Here is a 27593-nt window from a genome sequence, read left to right as displayed (position 1 = left end):
GATCATACACCACAATCAAGTGGGATTCATCCTAGGGATGCAAGGATTTTTCAATATCCACAAATCAATCAGTGTGACACACCACATTAACAAACAGAAGAGTAAAACCATATGATCATCTCAATAGATGCAGAAAAATATTTTGACAAAATTCAATACCAATTTATGATAAAAACTCTCCAGAAAGTGGGCACAGAGGGAACAAATCTCAACACAATAAAGGTCATATACAAAAAATCTACAGCTAACATCATACTCAGTGGTGAAAAGCTGAAAGCATTTCTTCTAAAATCAGGAACAAGACAAGGATGTCCATGCTCACCACTTTCATTCAACATAGTTTTGGAAGTCCTAGCTATGGCAGTCAGAGAAGAAAAAGAAATAAAAGGAATCCAAATTGGGAAAGAAGAAGGAAAACTGTCACTGTTTGCAGATGACATGATACTATACATAGAAAATCCTAAACACACTACCAGAAAACTACTAGAGCTCATCAATGAATTCAGTAAAGTTGCAGGTTACAAAATTAAAACACAGAAATCTGTTGCATTTCTAACAACAAAAGATCAGAAAGAGGAATTAAAGAAACAATCCCATTTACCATCACATCAAAAAAGAATAAAATACCTAGGAATAAACCTACCCAAGGAGACAAAAGACCCATACTCTAAAAACTATAAAACACTGATTAAAGAAGTGGGAGATGACACAAAGAGATGGAAAAATATACCATGTTCTAGGATTGGAAGAATCAATACTGTCAAAATAACTATACTACCCAAGGCAATCTACAGATTCAATACAGTCCCTATCAACTTACCAGTGGCATTTTTCACAGAACTAGAACAACAAAAAAAAAACCTTAAAATATGTATGGAGACACAAAAGACCTTGAATAGCCAAAGCAATCTTGAGAAAGAAAAACAGAGCTGGAGCAATCAGGCTCCCTGACTTCAGGCTATACTACAAAGCTATAGTCATCAAAACAGTATGGTACTGGCACAAAAATAGACATGTAGATCAATGGATCAGGATAGAAAACCCAGAAATAAACCCATGCACCTATGGCCAATTAATCTATGGCAAAGGAGGCAAGACCATACAATGGAGGAAAGGCATTCTCTTCAATAAATGGTGCTGGGAAAACTGGACAGCTACATGTAAAATAATGAAATTAGAACACTCCTTAACACCATATACAAAAATAAACTCAAAATGGATTAAAGATCTAAATGTGAGTTTCTATAAAACTCTTAGAGGAAAACTAAGGCAGAACACTCTCTGACAAATTGCAACAGTATCTTTTTCAAAATACAACCCACAGAATGGGAGAGAGTATTTGCAAACAACATGACCGACAAGGAATTAGTCTCCAAGATTTACAAACAGCTCATGCTGCTTAATATCATAAAAACAAACAACCCAATTCAAAAATGGGCAGAAGACCTAAATAGACATTTCTCCAAAGAAGACATACAGATGGCCAAGAAGCACATGAAAAGATGTTCAACGTCACTATTAGAGAAATGCAAATGAAAACTACAACGAGATATCAACTCACATCAGTAAGAATGGTTATCATCAAAAAATCCACAAACAGGACTTCCCTGGCAGTCCAGTGGTTAAGACTCTGAGCTCCCAATGCAGGGGGCATGGCATGGATGCTTGGTCAGGGAACTAAGATCCCACATGCCATGTGGCATGGCCAAAAATAAATAAATAAAACCCACAAATAATAAATGCTGGAGAGAGTATGGAGAGAAGTGAACCCTTCTATACTGTTGGATGGAATGTAAATTGGTACAGCCACTGTAGAGAACAGTATGGAGGTTCCTTAAAAAACTAAAAATAGAGCTACCATATGATCCTGCAATCCCACTCCTGGGCATATATCTGGAGAAAACCGTAATTCGAAAAGATACGTGCACCCCAATGTTCATTGCAACACTGTTTACAATAGCTAAGACATGGAAGCAACCTAAATGTCCACTGACAGATGAATGGATAAAGAAAATGTGGTACATATATACAATGGAATACTACTTAGGCATTAACAAGAATGAAATAATGCTATCTGCAGCAACATGGATGGACCTGGAGTTTATCATACTAAGTGAAGTAAGTCAGAGAGACAAATACCATATGATACCACTTATATGTGGAATCTAAAAAAAAAAAAAGATACAAATGAACTTATTTACAAAACAGAAACAGACTCACAGATTTAGAAAACAAACTTACAGTTACCAAAGGGGAAAGGTTGTGGGGAGGGATAAATTGGGAGCTTGGGATTTACATATATGCACCACTATATTTAAAATAGATAACTAGGGAATTCCCTGGCAGTCCAGTGGTTAGGACTCCATGCTTCCACTGCAGGGGGCATGAATTTGATCCCTGCTTAGGGAACTAGACCCCTCATGCCACATGGCCCATTGTCTGGATATTCCACAGTTCATTTATCCATTCACTTACTGAAGGACATCTTGGTTACTTCCAAGTTTTGGCAATCATGAATAAAGCTGCTATAAACTTCCCTATACCAGTTTTTTTTTTTTTAAATAGATAACCAACAAAGACCTACTGTAAAGCACAGGGAACTCTACTCAATATTCTATAATGACTTAAATGGGAAAAGAATCTGAAAAAGAATAGATATATGTACATGTATAAATAAATCACTTTGCTGTACACCTGAAACTAACACAGCATTGTAAATCAACTATACTCCAATATAAAATAAAAATTAAGAGAATAAAAAATAGAATAGCTCCTGAAGGCTAAAGGAACAATTTGACACCCCCCCAATAACAATGTTGGATTGTGTATCTGTCTGTATGTGTATTATAATAAATATTTATGGACCCATACACATATAAATGACATACACACATATAAATGAGGTAGGAACAACAGTTCCTTATAGAAGGATTCTTATTAGTAAATATAGAAGAAATCAGGAAGGTAAAAAAAGTCATCATTAGCTAATCACAATTTTAATTGTTGCAGGCAAGATCCACTAATGAATGTTAAAATCAGTGAATGAAAGTTTAATGAGAAACAAGATAGTCATGTAGCTTCAAAGTATCTCCCCAAATTTATTAACTCCAAAGCGAAAAACAGTAAATTTACAATGGAAAATCTAACAGACAAGTGATCAAGTAACCAAGTGATCAAGGCTAACATCACCAGTAATAGTACATATTGTATCCCTTGATGTAATGTGCTGAAGAGGGTACATCACCACTGAGGTATTCTTCCCTTCAAAATCTATCAATTCAATCTAATCATGAGAAAACATTAGATAAATCCAAACTGATGAATATCCTACAAAATACCTGACTTACTGCTAAACCCAAAGCCATGCAGAATTTTTCCTATTTTCTAAGTTTTATAGCATTTTATGTTTGGGTCTATAATTCATTTTGAGTTAATTTTTTATTAAGGGATAAGGTCTGTGTCAGGGTTACTTTTTTTTATCCTTTTGCATATGGACATTCAATTATTCCAGCATCATGTTTTGAAATGACTTAGCCGTTCTCCATTGAACTGCCTTCGTGCTATACTGAAAAAAAAAAATCAATTGACCATATAGACATGAGTCTATTTCCGGAGTCTCTATTCTATTCCCTTGATCTATATGTCTATTCTTTCACTAATAACATGCTGCTTTGATTATCGTAGTTTTACATTAAGTCTTGAAATCAGATAATGTGAATCTTACAACTTTTTTTTCCAGAATTGTATTGGCTATTTCTGTTCCTTTGCCTTTCCATAAAATTTTAGCATCAACTTGTTGATATCTCAAAAAAGACTTCTGGTATTTTCATTTGAATTGACTTAAATCTATAGCTCAAATTGGAAAGAACTGACACCTTAACAATATTGAGTGATCCAATACATGAATAAAAATCTGTATGTGGTGGGGGAGGGATAAACTGGGAATTTGGGATTGACATACACACACTACTATATTTAAAATAGATAACCAACAAAGTTCTACTGTATAGCAGAGGGAACTCAGCTCAATATTCTGTAATAACCTACACGGGAAAAGAATTTGAAAAAGAAGAGATACATATATATGTATAACTGAATCACCTTGCTGTACACCTGAAACTAACACAACATTGTTAATCAAGTATACTCCAGTATAAAATAAAAATTTTTTAAAAATAGGGCTTTCCTGGTGGCACAGTGATTAAGAATCCACCTGCCAATGCAGGAGACATGGGTTCGAGCCCTGGTCTGGGAAGATCCCACATACCGTGGAGCCACTAAGCCCATGTGCCACAACTACTGAGCCTGCACTCCAGAGCCCACGTGTCACAACTACTGAAGCCCACGCGCCTAGAGCCCATGCTCTGTAACGAGAAGCCACTGCAATGAGAAGCCCGCGTGCTGCAACGAAGAGTAGCCCCCACTCACCACAACTAGAGAAAAGCCTGTGCACAGCAACAAAGACCCAATACAGCCAAAAAAAAAAAAAAAATTAAGTGTAGTCTGTTGTGTTTTTACATGTGTATATACCTGCAAAAATATCAAGATAATGGATGTATTCATCACCTGCAAAAGTTTCTTGGTGCATTTTTGTATATATCCTCCTTTCTATTCCTTATCCCCAAGCAAGAACTGATCTTTGTGACTATATATTAGTATAAATTTTCGACAATTTTATGTAAGTGGTATTTTGTTTGTTACATTTAACATAATTATTTTGACATTCATCCCTTTTATGTTGCTGTTTTGTATTCCATTTTGTGGATGTACAAAAATGTCTTTATCCTTTTTTTTTTTTTTTTTGGTGGTACGCGGGCCTCTCACTGCCCTGGCCTCCCCCGCTGTGGAGCCCAGGCTCCGGACGCGCAGGCTCAGCGGCCATGGCTCACGGGCCCAGACGTTCCACGGCATGTGGGATCCTCCCGGACTGGGGCATGAACCCGCGTCCCCTGCATCGGCAGGCGGACCCTCAACCACTGCGCCACCAGGGAAGCCCTATCCGTTTACTTTTTGATGGACATTTGAGTTATAGTTTTTGTCCAGTGATAATAAAACTGCTTTGAATATTCACGAACAAAAAAATCTATATGTGAAAACATAAATAAATATATTTATTTAGGTAGTTGAATTCTATCATTCTTTTGTAGTTCTCCACATAGATTTTGTAAATATTTTGTTAGATTTATACCTAAGCATTTCACCTTTTGGGTTGCTATTGAAAATGGTATTGTTTTTTATTTTTTTTAAACTTATATTTTATTGAATATAAATATTTAATATTTTCAAGACATGAACAGAATCTACATTTAACACAAATAACTGGAGTACGAGGTTTTAGTTGTGCAAAATGAAGAAATTCTAGAGAGATAATGTGCAGCATGTCAACTATAGTTAACCATACTGTATCGAATACTTGAAATTTCCTAAGTATGTCTTTTTAAAAATGTTTATATTTTAAAAATTTTTATTGGAGTATAGTTGATCTACAATGTTGTGTTAGTTTCAGGTGTACAGCAAAGTAAATCAGTTATACATACACATATAGGTATTGTTTTTTTAAATTCAACTTCTAGGTGTTCATTGCTAGTATAGAAAAAATGACTGTTTTTTAAATTTTTTATTATTTTTAAAAGATTTTGGCCACACTGCACGGCACGTGGGATCTTAGTTCCCCAACCGGGATTGAACCCCTGCTCCCAGCGTTGGAAGGTGGACTCTTAACCACTGGACCACCGGGGAAGTCCCAAAGATGATTGACTTTTTCTTAAATTAAAAAAGATTTTTTTTTGGCTGCATTGGGTCTTCATTATTGTGCACGGGCTTTGTCTAGTTGCAGCAAGTGGGGGATACTCTTTGCTGCAGTGCACGGGCTTCTCATTGTGGTGGATTCTCTTGTTGCAGAGCACAGGCTCAGTAGTTGCGGTATGCGGGCCCTAGAGTGCGCAGGCTTGAGTAGTTGTTGCACATGGGCTCAGTAGTTGTGACACACAGGCTCTAGGGTGCATGGGCTTTGGTAGTTGTGGTGCCTGGGCTCAACAGTTGTGGCTTGTGGGCTCTAGAGCGCAGGCTCAGTAGTTGTGGTGCACGGGCTTAGTTGCTCCGCAGCATGTGGGATCTTCCTGGACCAGGTATCAAACCCGTGTCCACTGCATTGGCAGGCAGATTCTTAACCACTGCGCCACCAGGGAAGTCCATGACTGCTGTATACTGATTTTGTACTCTGTGATCCTGCTAAAATTTCTATTAGTTCCAAGAATCCTTTTTGTAGGTTCTGTGGGATTTGATAGCCATGTCTAATAATACTAATTAATAAATTTCAGAGATCTGTCTGGAGAATGCAAACCTATTTAATTAACAATATTAGCAAAAAAGTTTCTCAGGAGAAAAAGGTGATGTCCCCTCCCCAACCTTAGAATTTACAATGAAAGAGATATCATTCTTACCTTATAAAATTTCTGATGTGATAAAATGACAAATAGAGACTATTAACAAAGGCTTAGCTTTGTTACCCTGTCCAATACAGAGCACGTGAATATTTATAACTATAAGCACCTTACTATGTTTTCTAATATTATTAAAAATATATCCTTGGAATTGTTGTTCCTATCATGGAATCTTGTAAGATACGTGGACTTCAGAGATTATTGCTAAAATCTATGAGAATAACCTCACATCTCTAAAAAAGTAAGAAATTCTGAATGACTATCTTGGTGATTTGCTATTCTAGTGACATCTCTATAATCTTTAAGGTGTAAATACGTATAAGGCTTGTCAAATCAGATGAGGGTTACTAGTATTTCCTTCTTACACACACAGAGGTTTAATTGACTAGTTGGAAGTCCTGGTCTCCTTTAAATTAATAAGTATGCTCCTTTCTGCATATTATTCATTAAGAGAACTGAGCAAGTGGGATGCAGCAAAAGCAATTCTAAGAGGGAAGTTTATAGTGATAAATGCCTACATTAAGAGAAAAGAAAGATCCAAAATAATTAACCTAACTTTACATCTCAAGGAACTAGAAAAAGAACAGAGTAGGACTAAAGTAGCAGACAGAAGAGCAAAATCTTATCAAAAGAGCAGAAATGAAATAGGCACTAGAAAGGCAAACAGAAAAAAAATCAATGAGACTAAGAATTGGTTGTTAGAAAAGATGAACCAAATTGAGAAACCTGTAGCTATACTCAACAAGAGAGGACTCAAACAAAATTATAAATGAAAGAGGAGACATTACAACTGATATCAAAGATAAGAGACTATTATGAACAATTATACAGAAACAACTGTATAACCTAGAAGAAATAAATCCTAGAAACATACACCTACCCATACTAAATCATGAAGAAATAGGAAATGTAAATAGACCACTAACAAGTAAGGAGATTGAATCAGTTATCAAAAACTTCCCAATACTGGGACTTCCCTGGTGGTGCAGTGGTTAACACTCTGCACTCCCAATGCAGGAGGTCTGGGTTCAATCCCTGGTCTGGGAACTAGATCCAACATGCATGCCACAACTAAGAGTTCACATGCCACAACTAAGGAGCCCGTGTGCCACAACTAAAGAGCCTGCCTGCTGCAACTAAGACCCAGTGCAACAAATAAATAAATAAATATTTTAAAAAACACAAAAAACAAAAAACTTCCCAATACTGAAAAGCTCAGGATCAGATGGTTTCAGTAGTGAATCCCACCAAACATTTATTGAAGAGTTAATGTCATGCCTTCTCAAACCCTTCCAAAAATGGAAAAGGAAATGACACTTCCAAACTCATTTTACAAGGCCAGCATTACTCTGAGACCAAAGCCAGATAAGGACACTACAAGAAAAGAAAATGACAGGCCAATATCCTTGATGAATATAAATGCAAATATTCTAAACAAAATACTAATAAGCCCAATTCAACAGTACATTAAGAGGATCATAGTGGGATTGATCAAGTGGGATTTATCCCTGGAATGCAAGAATAAACCCCTGGGATGCAAATCAATAAATGTGGTATACCACATTAATAGACTGAAGGATAAAAATCATAGGATCACCTTATTAGATGCAGAAAAAGCATTGACAAAGTTAAAATTCCTTTCATGATAAGAACTCTCAAAAAACTGGGTATAGGGCTTCCCTGGTGGCGCAGTGGCTGAGAGTCCGGCTGCCGATGCAGGGGACACGGGTTCATGCCCTGGTCCAGGAAGATCCCACATGCCGCGGAGCGGCTGGGCCCGTGAGCCATGGCCGCTGAGCCTGCACATCCAGAGCCTGTGCTCCGCAATGGGAGAGGCCATAACAGTGAGAGGCCCGCGTACCACAAAAAAAACCCCAAAAAACAAAAAAAACCTGGGTATAGAAGGAATATATCTCAAAATAATAAAGGCCATATACAACAAACTCACAGCCAATATCATACTCAGTAGTGAAAGGTTGACAGCTTTTCCTCTAAGATCAGGAAAAATGTAAGGGTGCCCTCTCTCACCAATCCTATTCAACATAGTACTGGAAGTGCTAGAGCAATCAGGCAAGAAAAATAAATAAAAAGCATCCTAATCAAAACTGAAGAAGTAAAATTTGTCTGTTGATGACATGAACTTATATGTAGAAAAATCCTAAAGACTCCACCAAAAACTGATAGAACTAATACACAAATTGAGTAAAACTGCAGAATATAAAACCAACATACAAAAATCAGTTGTATTTCTATGCAGTAACACTGAAGTATCTGAAAAAGAAATAAAGAAAACAATTCCATTTAAAATAGCATCAAAACAAGAAAATATTTGAGAATAAATTTTACCAAGGAAATGAGAGATCTGTACAGTGAAAACTATGACACTGATGAAAGAAACTGAAGAAGACACAAATTAATGAAAGATATTCTGCGTTCATGGATCAGAAGAATTAATATTGTTAAAATGTCCATACTACCCAAAGCTATCTATAGATTCAATGCAATCCCTATCAAAATTCCACTGGCATTTTCACAGAAATAGAAAAAACAATTCTAAAATAGGTATGGAAACCAAAAGACCTTGAATAGCCGAAACAATCTTGAAAAAGAAGAACAAAGCTGGAGACATCACATGTCCTGATTTCAAACTATACTACATAGCTAGTCAAAACAGTTTAATACTGACATAACAACAGACACACAGACCAACAGAATAGAATTAAGAGCTCTGAAATAAACTCACAAATATTCAGTCAACTGATAGTTGATAAAGGAGCCAAAAATACACAATAGGGAAAGGAAGCCTCCTCAATAAATGGTGCTGGGAAAACTGGATATATTCACATGCAAGAGGATGAAACTGGACCCGTATCTTACACCACTAACAAAAATTAAGTCTCTAATTCATTGAATTAGAGACTTAAATGTAAGACCTGAAAACATAAAACTACTAGGAGAAAACACTAGGAAAACTGGTGTTGGCAATGATACACACACACACACACACACACGCACACACACACACGCACACATACATATAGGCTGCACTGCACAGCTTGCAGGATCTTAGTTCCCCAACCAGGAATCGAACCCAGGCCCCCAGGAGTGGAAGTGGGGAGTCCTAACCACTGGACTGGCAGGGAATTCCCTTGGCAATGATATTTTGGACATGACACCAAAAGCACAGGCCACAGCAGAAAAAATAAACAAGTAGGACTCCATCAGACTAAAAAACTTCTGCACAGCAAAAGAAACCATTAACAAAATAAAAAGGCAGGCTTCAGAATGGAAGAAAATATTTGCAAACCATACATGTGATAAGGGATTAATAACTCAAACATATAAGAAGCACATACAACTCAAGAGAAAAAAATCTGATTAAAAAATGGGCAGAAGGGACTTCCCTTCCAGTGGTTAAGACTCTGTGCTTCCACTGCAGGGGGCATGGGTTCAATCCCTGGCTGGGGAACTAAGATTCCCACATGCTGCACAGCACAACCAAAACATAAATAAATAAAAGGCAGAAGACCTAAATGGACATTTTCCCAAAGACATACAAATGGTCAACAGGTATGTGAAAAGATGCTTGACATCACTAATCAGGGAAATGCAAATCAAAAGCACAATGAGATATCACCTCACACCTGTTAGAAATGTCTATCCCTAGGAAGACAAGATAACAGGTGTTGTCAAGGATGTGGAGAAAAGGATGCCCTTGTACACTGTTGGTAGAAATGTAAATTTGTGCAGCCATTATAGAAAACTGTATGGCAGTTCCTCAAAAACTTAAAAATAGAACAATCAAATGATCCAGCAATCCCACTTCTGGGTATATACACAAAGGAAATGAAATCACTATCTCAAAGAGATTTATTTGTACCCCCACGTTCACTGCAGCATTATTTTTTTTATTAAGAAGTTGAATATTTTATTATTAAAATGTTTCTTATTTTCCTGCAAGGCTGTTGCTTCACTGTATAGAAGTAGCACAAGCAAACACAGTATACTGCAAAATTAAGATAGTAATGTTCTTCACTGGACACTATACAACTAACAAACTTTTCTCCACTGCCATTTATTTCCAGTGGGAAGTTCATTGAGTATTTTGACCCAAATCCAGGGATGGCTGTAAGCAAGTTACAATATTATACAAGGTTAAGATAACAATGTTATTCTTGAATTACATAATTTTTATAACTAGTTTTACCACAGATAATTTCAGGAATTCTAAATATTATAACTGGAGATTAGCCTAAAAATTATAGGGTGTTGAGGGGCTTCCCTGGTGGTGCTGTGGTTGAGAGTTCGCCTGCCGAGGCAGGGGGCACCGGTTCGTGCCCCGGTCTGGGAGGATCCCACGTGCTGCGGAGCGGCTGGGCCCGTGAGCCATGGCCGCTGAGCCTGCGCGTCCGCAGCCTGTGCTCCGCAACGGGAGAGGCCACAGCAGTGAGAGGCCCGCGTACCGCAAAAAAAAAAAAATTATAGGGTGTTGTGAAAAAGATGTGGTGTTTATCTGAAGTCATTAGGCAGTTAAGGGGTATTTTCTTCAGGCAACATTGTTGCAAGTAGTTTCTTTTGCTAAAAGGTTCTTTTAAAAAATCTATCCACCATTAATTTAAGACAACTATGCTAGATTAAGTTGTTTCAAACTAGTTTATTTAGGGGTTCCATTTTCACTCCTCAATAGATTTTATGTATTGCTCATATGCTTCTTCACTCATTAGTTCATCTAGTTCTGAAGGGTTACTGAGTGTATTCTTGATCTGCCAACCATCTTCATAACAAGATTTGTTGACAAGTCCTGGATTTTCTGCTAGAGCTTCATTAATTTCAGTTACTTCTCCTGATAGAGGAGAATAGTTCGCTAGCAGCTTTCACACTTTCCAAAGCACCGAATTCCTCGTTTGTTCAATTTTGTCCCAACTTCAGGCAGACTACAGTAAACAACATCTCCCAAAGCTTCCTGTGCAAAATTGCTGATTCCCACTGTTCCAACACCTTTTTCTATTATTACCCATTCGTGTCTGTCTGTGAATTTACGACCCGACAGCAGAGCGGGTCCGGTGCGCAGCGCCCTGATGGCGCCTGCCCGCAGTCCCCAGGGCCGCGGCGGGCAGGGCGCGTTGGGCGCAGAGACGGCGCACAGGCTGTAGACCACGGGCCGCACGCTCCGCACCCCTCGCAATGCCATGTTCGCAGGGGTGCTCACTGTAGCATTATTTACAGTAGCCAAAACATGCAACCAGCTTGTCTGTCCACCAATAAATGGATAAAGAAAATGGGTTAAATGTACATGTGATATGTGCATACAACACATTTTCTTTATATAGATATAAACACACACAATGGAATATTAGCCCAAAAAAAGAAGGAAATCCTGTCATTTGGGACAACATGAATGAACCTTGAAAGCATTACAGTAAGTGAAATAAGCCAGAAAAAGACAAATACTGTATGACCTCACTTATATGTGGAGTCTAAGAAAACCAAACTCGTTGAAACAAAAAGTGGATGGAGTCTGCCAGGTGCTAGGGCACTGGGGAAATGGGAAGATGTTGGTTAAAGGGTACAGACTTCCAGTTAGAAGATCTAACTGGGGATCTAATGTCCAGCTTGGTGACTATAGTTAACAATTCTGTACTGTACACTTGAAAGTTGCTAAAAGAGTAGATTTTAAACGTTCTCACCACACATACACGCACAGAGCTAACTATGTAGTAATCATTTCACCACGTATACATTTACCAAATCTTCACACTGTACACCATAAACTTACACAATGTTATATGCCAAGTATATCTCAATAAATGTGTGTGGGGGGGAAATCAAGGATTCAGTTTTTGCCTGGAATCCCATAAAGGAAGGTAAATGGCATAGAGTTAAATGCCACTCTACAGGACTTTGGCATTTGCTTCATTTTCTTACCTGCAAGTGCCAAGAAATTTAAGTTTACACTGTCATTGTTCCTGATCTGCAGAAAGCTGAGGGGGAACGACCCAGAATTACCACATCATAACAGGCAATGTTTTCTGAGCTTTTAGTATGTGCCAGGGCCTATTCTAAGGACTTTACACTATTAACTCATCTAACCCTCATAATAATGCTACACGGTAGGTATTTTCCAGTTAAGAAACAATGGCATAGCCACCTTGGAAGAAAGTTTGGTGGTTTTTTACAAAACTAAACATACTCTTTCTTACCATACAACCCAGTAATAAAGATCTTTGGTATTTACCCTAAGTAGATGAAAACATATTCACACAAAAACCTGCACACAGGTGTTTACAGCAGCTTTCTTATAATTGCCAAAACTTAGAAACAACCAAGATGACTTTCAGTAGGTGAGTGGATAAACTGTGGTCCCTCCAGACAATGGACTATTATTCAGTGCTAAAAAAGAAATAAGCCATCAAGCCATGAAAACACATGAAGGAGACTTAAATGCACAGTACTGAGTGAAAGAAGCTGATCTGAAGAGGTTACATACTGTCTGCTTCCAACTATATGACATTCTGGAAAAAGGAAATCCATGGAGACAATAAAAAGATCAGTGTTTGTGGGGGGTGGGTGGAGATGAATCAGCAGAGCACAGAGGACTTTTCAGGTAATGAAAACACTCTATGACGTTGGAATGATGGATATATGTCATTATACATTTGTCCCAAACCACAGAATGTACAACACTAAGGTACAACAGTAAGGTAAATTATGGACTTTGGGTGACTTATGCGTTGATGTAGGTTCATCCTTGGTTAAAAAAAAAAAAAGGTACCACTCTGGTGGGGGTTATTAATAATGGGGTAAGCTATGTATGTATTGGGACGGGGGATATATAGGAAATGTCGGTACTTTCCTCTCAATTTTGTTGTAAACCTAAAACTGCTCTTAAAAAAAAATAGTCTTTACAAAATATTTTGGAAAAAAAAAAGAAACTATGGCAAGGAGAGGTTGAATAAACTACCCAAGCAGCTCACACACCTAGCAAGCGTTAGAGCTAGGATTTTAATCCAGGTATTAGACCCACACTCTTAGCCATTATACCATACTGCTCACACATCACACAAAAATGTGACCTGAAACAAAGTTATGCTGACAAACCAGGAAGCAGACCTGGCCAGTACTACAAAAACTACCATTAGGTATTCTGGAGTAGAGTGGTGGTGGGATCTACACCCTAGTTGAAACAGACCTCTCAAACCACCAATTACATTTGTACTCTTAAAAGTTTCACAAAGCAAGGTCCTTGTCACTGACTGAAATGAGTCAAACCATCTCCTACCCTATTTACTTTTGATCTCAAGCCTTTGTAGAAGATTAAGAATATCCAGTGTGATTCCAAGCAGGTATATTCTCTTCATTAATAAATCACTGTCTAAAATAATAGTCTATTATCCTCCAGAGTTGCATTTCTACAGCCTAAGAAATGTTTAATAAAAGAGAGTCAACAGGAAGAATTAAATTATTTGCAAAATGCAAATAATTAACCAGAAGGACATCTGGGTGCACTGGGGAATGGGATCTATCCCCAGGACCTGTGACTTTCCCTGTGGAAGGAAGACTTAAGGGTAAATCAATGAAAATGTTTCAGGAGGACACCAGATGTTTCCACATACTGAAACACGAAATGCATTTCATGGAACAAAGAGGAAGCACAAACTCACCTTGAATTTGATTTTTTGATGTACAGCAGCAATTCTCTCCTTCTCACATGACTTCTGTGGAGAATGGCAGTAGCCAGGGAAAGGGTTGCCTGAGATATCTGGTCTTTTTGAAGATTGGTCAAAACCCAGTCTCCACTACCATCTCTGCCCCTCACTTTCACATGCACGCAAAGAAAGTAGAAGACTAGAATGTCTGGGTTCACAGCTCTGGATACGCTGCAGTTCTGACACTGCAGCTGGTCACCCCTGAGGCCGTTCACTGCCTTCGTTTCTCCAGAAATGTCCAATGGGTCCTTCTGAGATAGGCTGGGACCTGGGACCCTCTACCAGAGTGCGTGCACCTGGACAGACATCTCCTTGAGCAACGGAATACAATGAAACTATAAGGGACTAACAATAACTGCACACACACGCAGTTGGGGCAATTATGAACAAAAATACAAAAAGCCACAAACCAACTGCCGTTTCTGAGGGGCTGGGAGCAAAAGCGTGGTACACAGCACAACCAAGGGGGTGGGCTGACCACCTAGGCTACGCCTCCTACCCAACCCATGGATCTGCTCCCATTGTTACCCCATTTAAGGACCAAAGCAGCTCCTCTCAGGGAGTGAGCAAGGGTGCCTGTTCCTCGTCTTTGCTCCCTTGTGCTACAGCACGAGCCCCAACGATTTGACCTCCTCTCTACTGCGCTTCTCCTCATTAGGGAGGACACCCACACCCTTTCTCTCTGGGTGCGTATCTCTATCTTGCTTCTGTCTTAAATAAACAAACTGTTTCTCCGTGTGCTCTCCCACTTGTTGTGTTGTGTCTCTAACAATAAACTTTGTACCTGTTTTTGCAGTTTCTGCCTCCTTGAGAAATTCATTTTTCAAATGAGGCAAGAGCCAGGGGAACTTTGCTTCTAGCCCCTAGCCTTTGGTGGTCTAGCAGCTAGGATTCCTGGTTTTCTTTTGGGCTACCCAGGTCCAAATCCTGGGCAGGGAACTAAAATCTCACTTCAAGCCACTGCTCACTGCTGTCTGAGATCAAGACCAGAATGGCTACACCATGCTAGTTTATCAAGGGGCAACACCTGCCCCAGTGATGGTTGTTAACCAAAGGGGCAATGAGGGACACACTCTTCTACTGGTTTCCCTGGAAACCAATGAGCCCACCTGACATCAATTCCCCAATAATTGGTAACCTCCTCCTCCTTCTCCTCTCCCAGAGGAAGACTACTGCCTGTGTCCTGCCTGATGTCTGCCATACACAGTAGGGTATCACCCCAGCGCCTTTGCTTCAGAGCTGAAAGATTTCCTATCCAATAAACCCTTGATGTCTCTACCGCTGTCTCCATGCTCTTTCTTGCAACCCGCTGCTGGGCAACTACAAGGCTTGCAGACCTGCAGGGTGCAGCCTAACACGAGGTCAACCTGCACCAACCTGGTGGAACCCTGGGGGGAAACATAGAGCGGCAGAAGACTCTAGACCCCAAATGCCCTAAACCCTCTGCTTCCCACGCGCAGTCGGGTCTCCAGAGAGCCGCCTGTCCCCTCCCAAACATAGGTGTCCGAGAAAAGCTGCGGCTGCACGGGTTCCCATCTCACCACACTCCAATGGAATAGGCATAGGAGAACAGCTCTTTCCCAAGGCTGTGACGCTGGGGCTCTGGGAAGTGCCTGTCTCTGTCAGACGCAAGTCCCACGCCTCCTCCAAGCGTGTAGGAGGCGGTGAAAGGCCGAGGAGGCTCCAGGAAACCTCAGACCCCTGAACACTAACCCTCGAACTACAGGCTGAGACTGACTCCGGCCTGCTACCCTGCGGGAAGTGTCTTGGCCTCTGGCTTTTTTTTCATTGGTTATCGTCTCCGCGACCCGCCCCTCCAGGAGATTGCCGGGAATGCTCCGCATAGTCACTAGCGCGCAGGCGCAAAGAGGAGTGCGTGTGCTCCTTCGCTTGTTCTAGAGGGAGCTGTAGGGTTTGGAACGCGGCGGTAAAACCTGCTAGGGGCCAGGATTCCGGAGCCGGCTGGATGCCTGTGTGCCTGAGTGTGTAATCTGGACAGCGTTGTTTGTGTGCGTGGGGCTGTTCTTGCGTGTAATTATTTGGATGGGGTACTGCGATGACTCCGCAGAGAATGGACGATTATGCCCAGCTCTGAAGCCGGAAGTCTGCGCGGTTGGTTAGTGAAGTGCGTGAGATTGTGTGTATCCGTGAATGTGGCTGTGCTCCACAGTGTATCATTTCTGGAATGGTTTTGGTAGGCCAACGCCTCTGGTTATGGTTTTCCACAGGGTCTGCGCTTGTGCATCGCTGTTTCTGTGTATGAGGCTGGATGTGTGGCATTTTGATTAATTACATGGTGGTTAGGTGTGCCTTCAGAATTATGACTGGCAATTAAGTAAAATAATTTCAGGCATAAATACTGGGGGGAAAAGGAGACAAAATTATCTCCTTTATTATGATAGGATCATAATAATGTATTCCTGGACCCATACCAAAATGTAGAAATGAGGACTACATAGTAACATGAAGGGGAATAAAAATTATATATTTGTATAGGAGCCCAATAACGTCCTTAGTCACTCTTAGGTAATAAAAAATTCCTTTTACCACCGTTCGTTAAAAGATCAGTCTTGGGCTTCCCTGGTGGCGCAGTGGTTAAGAATCCACCTGTCAATGCAGGCAACCTGGGTTTGAGCCCTGGTCCGGGAAGATCCCACATGCTGCGTAGCAACTAAGCCTGTGTGCCATAACTACTGAGCCCACATGCCACAACTACTGAAGCTCACGAGGCTAGAGCCTGAGTTCCGCAACAAGAGAATCTACTGCAATGAGAAGCCCATGTACTGCAACGAACAGTAGCCTCCACTCGCTGCAACTAGAGAAAGACGCGCACAGCAACGAAGACCCAATGCAGCCAAAAATAAGTAAATAAATTTATTTTAAAAAATCAGTCTCATTTTAGTGGTTAAAATAATTAAAATGTCCTGTTTAATGATCAAAACTTCAAACCTCATTTAAAACAAGACCCTCCCGCCCTGTCCTCTCCCTTTACCACTTCCAAATATGACTATATCACAGTTATTGGTTAAAGCAGTATTTGGTATTTATATACTGATTATATATTTTTGTGCTTCAGAGCCAAGTATATTTTTTACACAATTTTTTTATTGTGGATTTAGCTGACTTGGTTTATATGTATATGTACTTGCTCCTATTGCTACACTTTTCTAAATGTTCCCCCCACCCCTCCAAAGTGTCAAACTCTAAGCAATGATTTTTCCAAATGTTCAAACTTATCTGATACTTCTTCTCCCCCTTGCCGAATCTCTTTCACAGCCATCATCTTGTAGCTCCAGTCTGGACTGCAGGGTTTCTGTAAGACTTCCCTTCTCCCTTTTCCGGAATTGAATTCCTGTGTTCCAAGTCTTGTTAATTTTGTATGTTTCTCATTTTTGCTGATTGCCTCTCTCCAACAACTTCGTTCAAATGCATGCCTCTGAGGTAAATGTTTAAGTTCTTACTGTCTGAAAATACCTTTATTGCAATCTCACTTATTGCCTGTGGTGAGAATTCTACTATAAATTAGAATTTGAAGGCATAACATCAGATAAAATCTTACAGTAGCTAATGTTGCTTTTGTAAAGGCTTGTCATCTGTTTTCTATTTCTTTGTGCGTAATCTGTGTTCCCAACCCTCCTGGAACGTTTAGGGTGATATATATCACACAATGTACTAAAATTTTGTAATTTTGTTCCTTGGTGTGGATCTTTAAATTTATTTTTAAATTTATTTTTGGCTGTGTCGGGTCTTAGTTGCAACATGCAGGATCTTTCCATGTGGCGTATGGGCTTCTCTCTAGTTGTGGCACATGGGCTCCAGAGCATGCGGGCTCTCTAGCTGAGGCGCATGGGCTCAGTAGTTGTGGCATGCGGTCTTAGTTGCCCCGCAGCATGTGGGATCTTAGTTCGCTGACCAGGGATTGAACCAGCATCCTGCTGCATTGGAAGGCGGATTCTTTACCACTGGACCACCAGGGAAATCCCTCTTTAAAATTTTTTAATGCTGGGTGTCAGGTGGATATTTTCATTCTAGAGACTCATGTACTTCTGGGCTGGAAAATTTTTCTGTATTTTCTTTCTTTCCTTCTTTCCTCGCTCTCACTGGAATTATTTGAAGGAACTTACATGGCTTAAGCTTCTAAATGTTTTCCTCCTCTTTTCTCTGTCTTTTTACTCAACTCTAGGAATTTTATCTTCTACTTCTATTTAATTTTTAATAAGTCATATTTTTAATTTCCTAGAGCTCTCTCATGGTTTTTTTCTATATAGTATACTGTTCTTTAGGAATGCAATATCTTCTCTGATATTTATGAAATTATATATTAATGTTATATATAGTATATATATTATATTCATTATATTTGATTCATAATTATATGAATAATATATAATTACATTATGCATGTGATAGGTAGGATAGTCAATTATGTAAATATTATTTATTTAAAGTTCTCTTGGCTGCATGTATTGTCTTTGTTATGACCAAATTCCCTTTTCCTGTTTGAATTGTTCTCTGTCTTTCATTTAGGTACTTTTCTCAACCACGTGGTAATCCTTACTTTGAGTCATGAGTTAGATAGAGCCTGCCGACTGATGGATTTCAGAAGCAATCTTTTCTCTGAGACACCCCCAGAATTCTATTCTCTTTGCTCTTTAGTTTCTCCTTAGAGGACTCCTCCAGTTTCCTGCCTGTGAAGATTATGTGTTGAGTTGCTGGAGACTGGTACCAGGATAGGGAAAGAAGCTTAAGAAGATTTCAGACTGTGGTTATTACTCATTCTAACTGTGTCTGTCTGCCCTTCTTTGTGCATCCTCTACATCTTCTCAAAATCAATTTATCCAGAGATCAAATGTACTTTTTAGACAAGGGAGAAACATTAACTGTAGAGGGAGAAGATCAGGGCAATGAGTTTGTGTATAAATTTTCAACCAGTCCTCTACTTCCAGATCCATACCTCACCAAGGTCCTTTTCTGTGGAAACTGGGCCCTTCAGGGAATTTGTAAATTGGTCATAAGCTCTTTCATACCAGAGTTCCTTGAATTTTCTTATTTTTTGTAGTTTTGTCTTCACATTTGTTGTTGTCATTGTTATTTTCATCTCTTTTTGGATAGTGATGGGAAATAAATGCATGTGACCTACTCACTGTATGTAAGCAAAAGTCTACCCTTGCTCTTTTCAAATGACAAGATTTTGGTAATTTTTTTAAAAACTAGTTTTGGTTGTACAGTTGACCCTTGAAATACACTGGGGTTGGGGCCCTGACCCTCTGTGCAATTGAAAATTTGTGTATAACTTTACAGTGGGTCTCCCATATTCATATCCTAGGTCCCACATCTGAGGATTCAACCAACTGCAAATAATGTAGTACTATAGCACGTATTTATTGAAAAAAATCCATGTATAAGTGGACCTGCACAGTTCAAATCTGTGTTGTTCAAGGGTCAACTGTATTTTTTTTTAATTTTCTATGTCATTATTTTCTAGTTTTATCTTCATCAAGTTCTTCTGAATACATTCTCTGGGTTTATATTCTTGCTTCTTGTATTCCTTTAATTCTTTGGGTTATGTCAGAGAATTCCTTGGCTTGAATTCAGTAATGCAATTGTTCAGCTATTTCATATTTTCATCCTGTTTCATTTTGAGCCTATTTATTAACTTAGAATTCCACACACAAGCATATATATATATATATGAACATAAGTACAGTTGAATGAATGAAAATAAATTCTGTGGGCCTACCACTCAGCTTAAGAAAAAGTTATTATCAATTCCTTTGAAGTATCCTAAATATTTATTTATTTATTATTTAGGCTGCTCTGGGTCTTAGTTGCGGCTCGCAGGATCTTCTTTGCCACGTGCATGATCTTTAGTAGTGGCATGTGGGATCTTTTAGTTGTGGCATGTGGACTTCTTAGTTGTGGCATGCAGACTCTCAGTTGCAGCATGCAGTCTCTTAGTTGTGGCATGCATGCAGGATCTATTTCCCCAACGATTGATCGAACCTGGGCCCCCTGCATTGGGAACTCAAAGTCTTACCCACTGGAGCACCAGGGAAGTCCCTGAAGTGTCCTAGATGCTCCTCCCCCATCTCCCATAAAGTTAACCATCACCTGAATTTACTCATTCCCATGGTTTTCTTTATAGATTTGCCATATATGTACATATCCCCAAATAACATATTGTTTAGATTTGCATGTGTTTTGAAATTTAGTGAAATGACATTCTATGTATTGTCACTTAAAAAAAAACTCAACATTATGTTCTGGGAATTTGTTCATTTTCTCAATGTTGGGCAGCACTCTACTGTGTACATCTGCCAAATTTTATTTATATAGCCTCTTGATGGATATTTGAGTTGTTTCCAGATTTTTCCCTCCTATTTCAAGTGGTGCTGTTTTGAACATTTCTGTAGACCTTTAAAAGTCTGTGTAAGATTAACTCTAAAGTATAATACTTACAGGTGGACTTGCTTTGTTCTAGGGCATGTGCTTCCCAGCTTCTCTAGGTGATGTCAAAGAGTTTCCAGAATCATTTCAATTGACACTTACTGCCACATAGTTGAGAGTTGTTCCACATCCTTGACAACACTTGTAACACTTTAAAACTTTTTTTGCCAATCAGCTACTGAGATAATATCTCATTGTGGGAGAATTTTTAGAATTCTACTCTGAAAACAAAGATTGACAGAACTAAAATGGAGAAAAAGATACAGCCACTTTAATAAATAAATGATTTTAACACACAAGTCCTATTAACTCATATATAAATAGTCCCAAAACAATCAGTAACAATATGAGAATGACACAATTAGCCAACTTAACAAATACAGAATACAACACCTAGCAATGACAGAATATATATTCATTTCAAGTGAACATGGATCATTTAGCAAAATAGTCTATACACTGGGCCATAAAGCAGATTTAATACATTTCATAGGATTGAAATCATGTACAGTATGTTGTGTGATCACAATGGAATTAAACTAAAAATCAACAATAATAACAAAACAAAATATTGAAAAATTCCCAAGTTATCTGAACTTAAGCAATATAATTCTATAAAATCAATGGGTCAAATAATAAGGCAGAATAGAAATTTTAAAATATTTTGACCTTAATAATAATGAAAAAAACCCAAAACACTTGGGCTTTTTCAACCATCTTGGACCCTGTGGAGGTGTGTGGAGCTCCCGCAGCTGAACTTTGGGGGCAAATAAGTGGGGCCTGTTGGGAAGAGGACTTCTAAAATGACAGATATGTCTGAAAGGCTATGGTCCAAGGCCACTTTTTCTGGCTATCGGTGGGGTCTGTGGAACCAGAGGGAGCACACAGCTCTCCTGAAAGTTGAAGGTATATATGCTCAAGATGAAATGAATTCTATCTAGGCAAGATGTGTACTTATGTGTACAAAGCAAAGAACAACACAGTAACTACTTATGGAAAACCTAACAAAACCAGAGTAATCTGGGGAAAGATAACGGGTGTTCATGGAAACAGTGGCATGATTCATGCCAAATTCCAAAGCAATCTTCTTGCTAAGGCCATTGGACACAGAATCCGTGTGATGCTGTACCTTTCAAGGATTTAAACTTATTGAAAAGTAAATAAATAAAAGTGTAGGATTTGTTCTCTTGTAAAAAAAAACAAAACACTTGGGTTGTAGTAAAAGCAGTAATTTGAGGCATGTTTCTAGCTCTAAATGCATATATCAAAAAGTAAAAAATATTGAATATGAATGGTATAAGCCTCCACTGTAAGAAACTAAAAGAAAGAACATCAATTTAAACCCAAAGAAGGTATTTAAAAGGAAGTAATAAAGATAAGTTTGATATCACTAAAATAGAAAACAAAGTAGTAATAGAGAAAATAAACTAAGCCAAAAACCAGTTCTTTGAAAGTTTAACAAAATTGATATGCCTTAGCAAGACTGACCAAGAAAGAGGAAAATAACCCTACAAATATCAGGTATGGAAAAAGATTTTATAGGTTTTGAAGGATAAATAAGAAGGCATTAGGGACAACTTTATACCAATAAATTTGACAACTTCAAATAATGGAAAATTCCTCTAAAAATTTAACTTACAAAAATGACATGAGAAAAAATATAAAATTTGAGTAATTCTGTTTAGAAAAATAAATGTTTAATTATAAATTTCCCCACAAGAAAAACTCTACTCCTGAACATTTTCACTGGTGAATTCTTCCAAATATTTGATGGAATACAAAATATCAATCATGTACAAATTCATAAAAACTCTCAACAAAAGTGGTATAAAAGAAAATTGCCTTTTATCAATCTGATAAAGAGCATCTTTAAATAACCTACAGACAATATACTTGCTGGATTCTTCAAGAGAGCAAAACAAGGAAATCTACTACCAATACTCACATTCAACGTCATACTGGAGGCCCAAGCTAGTGCAATAAACAGGAAAGAAGGAAAAGGTATAAAGATTGGAAAAGAAGAAATATAACAATATTTGCAGATGACATAATGTGTATGTAGAAAATTCAAAAGAATTATAAAAGTAGTTGAATAAATAAATTTAGCATGATTACTGGATATGTGACTGTAAAAACATAAATTGTGTCCATGTATACTAGCTTCAAGTAATTAAACAGTAAAATTTTAAAATATTTACCATAGCAAACAACAACACAAAAGTAACAAAAAGGCACAAAAATCCTCAACAAAATACTAACAAACTGAATCCAGTAGAAAATTTTTTTTAAAAATTTATACACCATGACCAAATGGTATTTATGCCAGGAATGTAAGGTTGGTTTAACATGCAAAAATCAGGGACTTCCCTGGTGGCACAGTGGTTAAGAATCTGCCTGCCAACACAGGGGACACAGGTTCAATCCCTGTTCCAGGAAGATCCCATATGCCTTGGAGCAACTAAGCCCGTGCACCACAACTACTGAGCCTATGCTCTAGAGCACACAAGCCACAACTACTGAAGCCCACACACCCTAGAGCCCGCACCACAGCTACTGAAGCCTGTGCACCGCAGCTACTGGGCCGCATGCTGCAACTACTAAAGCCTGCGCACCTAGAGCCCATGCTCTGCAACAAGATAAGCCACTGCAATGAGAAGCCCGTGCACCACAACAAAGAGTAGCCCCCACTCACCGCAACTGGAGAAAGCCCACACGCGGCAATGAAGACCGAATGCAGCCAAAAAAACCCAAAAAGGGCTTTCCTGGTGGCTCAGTGGTTGCGAGTCTGCCTGCCGATGCAGGGGACACAGGTTCATGCCCCGGTCTGGGAGGGTCCCACATGCCGCGGAGTGGCTGGGCCTGTACTGGCACAAAAACAGAAATATAAATCAATGGAACAGGATAGAAAGCCCAGAGATAAACGCACACACATATGGTCATCTTATTTTTGATAAAGGAGGCAATAATATAACAATGGAGAAAAGACAGCCCTTCAATAAGTGGTGCTGGGAAAACTGGACAGGTACATGTAAAAGAATGAAATTAGAACACTCCCTAACACCATACACAAAAATAAACTCAAAATGGATTAAACACCTAAATGTAAGGCGAGACACTATAAAACTCTTAGAGGAAAACATAGGCAGAACACTGTATGACATAAATCACAGCAACATCCTTTTTGACCCACCTCCTAGAGAAATGGAAATAAAAACAAAAATAAACAAATGGGACCTAATGAAACTTAAAAGCTTTTGCACAACAAAGGAAACCATAAACAAGATGAAACACTGAGAATGGGAGAAAATATTTGCAAATGAAGCAACTGACAAAGGATCAACCTCCGAAATTTCCAAGCAGCTCATGCAACTCAATATCAAAAAAAGAAACAACCCAATCCAAAAATGGGCAGAAGACCTAAATAGACATCTCTTCAAAGAAGGTATACAGATTACCAACAAACACATGACGCTCAACATCACTAATCATTAGAGAAACACAAATCAAAACTACAATGAGGTATTCCCTCATACCAGTCAGAATGGCCATCATCAAAAAATCTAGAAACAATAAATGCTGGATAGGGTGTGGAGAAAAGGGAACCCTCTTGCACTGTTGGTGGGAATGTAAATTGATACAGCCACTATGGAGAACAGTATGGAGGTTCCTTAAAAAACTAAAAATAGAACTACCATATGACCCAGCAATCCCACTACTGGACATACACCCTGAGAGAACCATAATTCAAAAAGAGTCATGTACCCCAATGTTCATTGCAGCACTATTTAAAATAGCCAGGACATGGAAGCAACCTAAGTGTCCATCGACAGATGAATAGATAAAGAAGATGTGGCACATATATACAATGGAATATTAGTCATCCATAAAAAGAAACGTAATTGGGTTACTTGTAGTGAGGTGGATGGACCTAGAGTCTGTCATACAGACTGAAGTAAGTCAGAAAGAGAAAAACAAATACCATATGCTAACACATATATGTGGAATCTAAAAAAAAAAAAGGTTCTGAAGAACCTAGGGGCAGGACAGGAATAAAGATGCACACGTAGAGAATGGACTTGAGGACACAGGGAGGGGGAAGGGTAAGCTGGGATGAAGTGAGAGAGTGGCATGGACTTATAAATACTACCAAATGTAAAATATATAGCTAGTGGGAAGCAGCTGCATAGCACAGGAAGATCAGCTTGGTGCTTTGTGACCACCTAGAGGGGTGGGATAGGTAGGGTGAGAGGGAGATGCGAGAGGGAGGAGATATGGGGATATATGTATATGTATAGCTGATTTACTTTGTTATAAAGCAGAAACTAACACACCATTGTAAAGCAATTATACTCCAATAAAGATGTTAAAAAAAAAGATTTCATTATCAGAGTGAAAGGCAAGCCATATCCTGGGAAAGATATCTACAATAAATATATCCTACAAAAGGCCTCATATCCCAGCATATACAAATAGCTATAAATAAATAGGAAAAAAACCCCACAAACTGACTTTAATGAAATGGTCAAGAGTTAAACAGGCAGTTCAACAGAGAGGTTATCCAAATGGTTGATATATGAAAGGATGCTAAAGTGAGTATTAATCAGGGAAATGCAGATTAAAATCACACTGAGATACTACTACCCACCTACTAGCATTGTAAAAATTTAAAAAGACTAACAATACCAAGTGTTCAAGAGGATATGGAGCAACTGGAATCCTTTACATTGCTGACGTATGTGTAAACTAACACAAAGACTTTGGGAAATCGTTTGACAGTACCTACACATATAAATGTAGACCTACTTTATGATCCAACTATTCCACTCTTGCATTCCTAATAGAAATGAATGCTATGTCTACCAAAAAATATTTTAAGATTGATCATGGCAGATTTATTCATAGTAAGAAAAAACTGGAAATCACACAAATGTCTGTTAATATAGAATGAATAAATCATAGTAAGAATTGAAAAACTGCAGCTTACGGACAAAATATGACCTTTCACCTATTTTTGTATGGCCAATGACCTAAAAAAGGTTTTGCATTTTTAAATGATGTAAAAAAAATAAAAATAAGAATAGCGTTTTGCAACATGTAAGAATTATATGAAATTCAAATTTCAGTGTCTGTAAAGTTTTACCAGAATATAGCCACACTCATTTGTTTACATGTTGTCTATGGTTGCTTTCATGCTACACTGGCAGAGTTGAGCAGTTGTGACAGAGAACATCTGGCACACAAAACCTAAAATATTTACTAGCTGGCTACAGGTATTATTCCTATACTGCATAACAAGGACTCATCTCAGAGCCATAATGTTGATTAAAAACATGCCAGACACAGGACTTCCCTGGTGGTCCAGTGGGTAAGACTCTGAGCTCCCAATGCAGGGGGCCGGGGTTCATCCCCTGGTCAGGTAACTAGAGCCTGCATGCATGCTGCAACTAAGATTCGCATGCTGCAGCTAAAGATCCCATATGCCGCAACTAAGACCCGGCACAGCATGCATAAATTTTTTTTTTAAAAAACATGCCGGACACATATCATTACACTGATTGTATTTAAATGAAGTTCAAGAATTCACAAAACTAATCTACAGTGCTAGAAGTCCAAAAAGTGGTCACTTCTAGGTGGAGTCAGAGCTGACCAGGATGGGGCACAAGGGAACACTCTGGCGTCCTTGAAATGTTCTTTACCTTTTATTTTATTTATTTATTTTAGTCAATTAATTAATTAATTTTTGGCTGGGTTGGGTCTTTGTTGCTGCGCGCAGGCTTTCTCTAGTTGCGGAGAGCTGGGACTACTCTTCGTTGCTGTGTGAGGGCTTCTCATTGCGGTGGCTTCTCTTTGTTGCGGAGCATGGGCTCTAGGCGCCCGGGCTTTAGTAGTTGTAGCACTGCGGGCTCAGTAGTTGTGGCACACGGGCTTAGTTGCTCCGTGGCATGTGGGACCTTCCCCGTGTTCCCTACATTGGAAGGAAGGCGGATTCTTAGCCGCTGCGCCACCAGGGAATTCCCGAAATGTTCTTTATCTTGATCTGTGTGTGGTATGTAAAAAAAATCATTGCGGTATATAGTAATATTTGTGGACTCTATGCAAATTATTCCCCCCAAAATGAAGACTAAAGCTGAATTTGCATTTTTCATCTCTCTTCATTCCAATGTAAAACTCACTTTTCAAATTATTTGAGAGATGAAATTACTTAAGTTTCTCCCCCTCCAAATCTTGAAGGCAAATTGATACTTCAGACTGCGCTGTCAAATTTAGCCAGCCACGTATAGCTATTTAAATATAAATTTATTAAAATTAAACAAAATAAAAAATTTAGTTCCTCAGTCAAACTAGTCTCATTTCAGGTGCTCAATAGCCAAATGTGGCCAGGGCTATGGTATTGGACAGCACAGACATTGGACATGGAATCCAGTTCTGCAGAAATATCTATTGGACAGCACTGCTCCAACTGTTACACGAATGTTAACCTCATTTTACAGGTGAGGAAACTGAAGCTTAAAGATACCACTGTTACACAGAGCTGCATCATGAAACAATCATACCCACTCTCACAATACTATGCTCACACATTTCTTTTCCCACATTCACTACTACAGGTGAACTCTCAAGGTATCTTTCACTTAACATTTCTATAATTCCATGGAATCTATTCTAAATTCACAACCATGCAAAGAAAAAGCATTTTCTTACAAGTTATAAAATACTTAATCATAGACTGTCTGATTAATCCCATACATCATCCTGAAAGCTATAGTTACAACCAACCCCAGACATTTAACACAGTCCCAAATGGATCACATGCTTATCCACTAACATTCCTCACAGTCTCAAGCACAATCTGACACAAATCACACTCCCCAGTCTTCCCTTCTCCTGTAGAGAACATTTGCCCTTGCGCGCGCGCGCGCGCGCACACACGCACACGCACACACACACACACACACACACACGACCATGAAGTAAGCATCACACCCCTGAACCCCTT

The 27593-nt window shown here is 38.9% G+C and overlaps 1 long non-coding RNA gene and 2 pseudogenes across 3 annotated transcripts in view; 1 reads left to right on the top strand and 2 right to left on the bottom strand.

Annotated features, from left to right (window-relative positions):
* The window catches only part of LOC307179237, a 37832-nt gene extending 21925 nt beyond the window's left edge, over positions 1 to 15907 (bottom strand). The window contains exons 1-2 of the long non-coding RNA XR_013825348.1: positions 15691 to 15907; positions 14105 to 14158 (exon numbers count right to left, since the gene is read on the bottom strand). This is a non-coding gene — a long non-coding RNA (uncharacterized lncRNA). The remainder of the gene's footprint in view (positions 1 to 14104; positions 14159 to 15690) is intronic.
* On the bottom strand, positions 10990 to 11674 carry LOC307178744 (glycine cleavage system H protein, mitochondrial-like; annotated as a pseudogene). The gene has a single exon. The product of its transcript is annotated as a glycine cleavage system H protein, mitochondrial-like (transcript).
* A 5473-nt stretch (positions 15908 to 21380) lies between the features above and the next one.
* LOC307179057 (large ribosomal subunit protein eL33-like) lies at positions 21381 to 21774 on the top strand (annotated as a pseudogene). Its single transcript has one exon. The product of its transcript is annotated as a large ribosomal subunit protein eL33-like (transcript).
* Positions 21775 to 27593: the final 5819 nt, after the last annotated feature.

The sequence above is a fragment of the Stenella coeruleoalba genome (assembly GCF_951394435.1).
Source record: "Stenella coeruleoalba genome assembly, chromosome: 20".
NCBI lineage: Eukaryota > Metazoa > Chordata > Mammalia > Artiodactyla > Delphinidae > Stenella > Stenella coeruleoalba.
The sequence above is the reverse complement of the archived record's forward strand: the minus strand, read 5'-3'. Positions and strand labels throughout refer to the sequence as shown.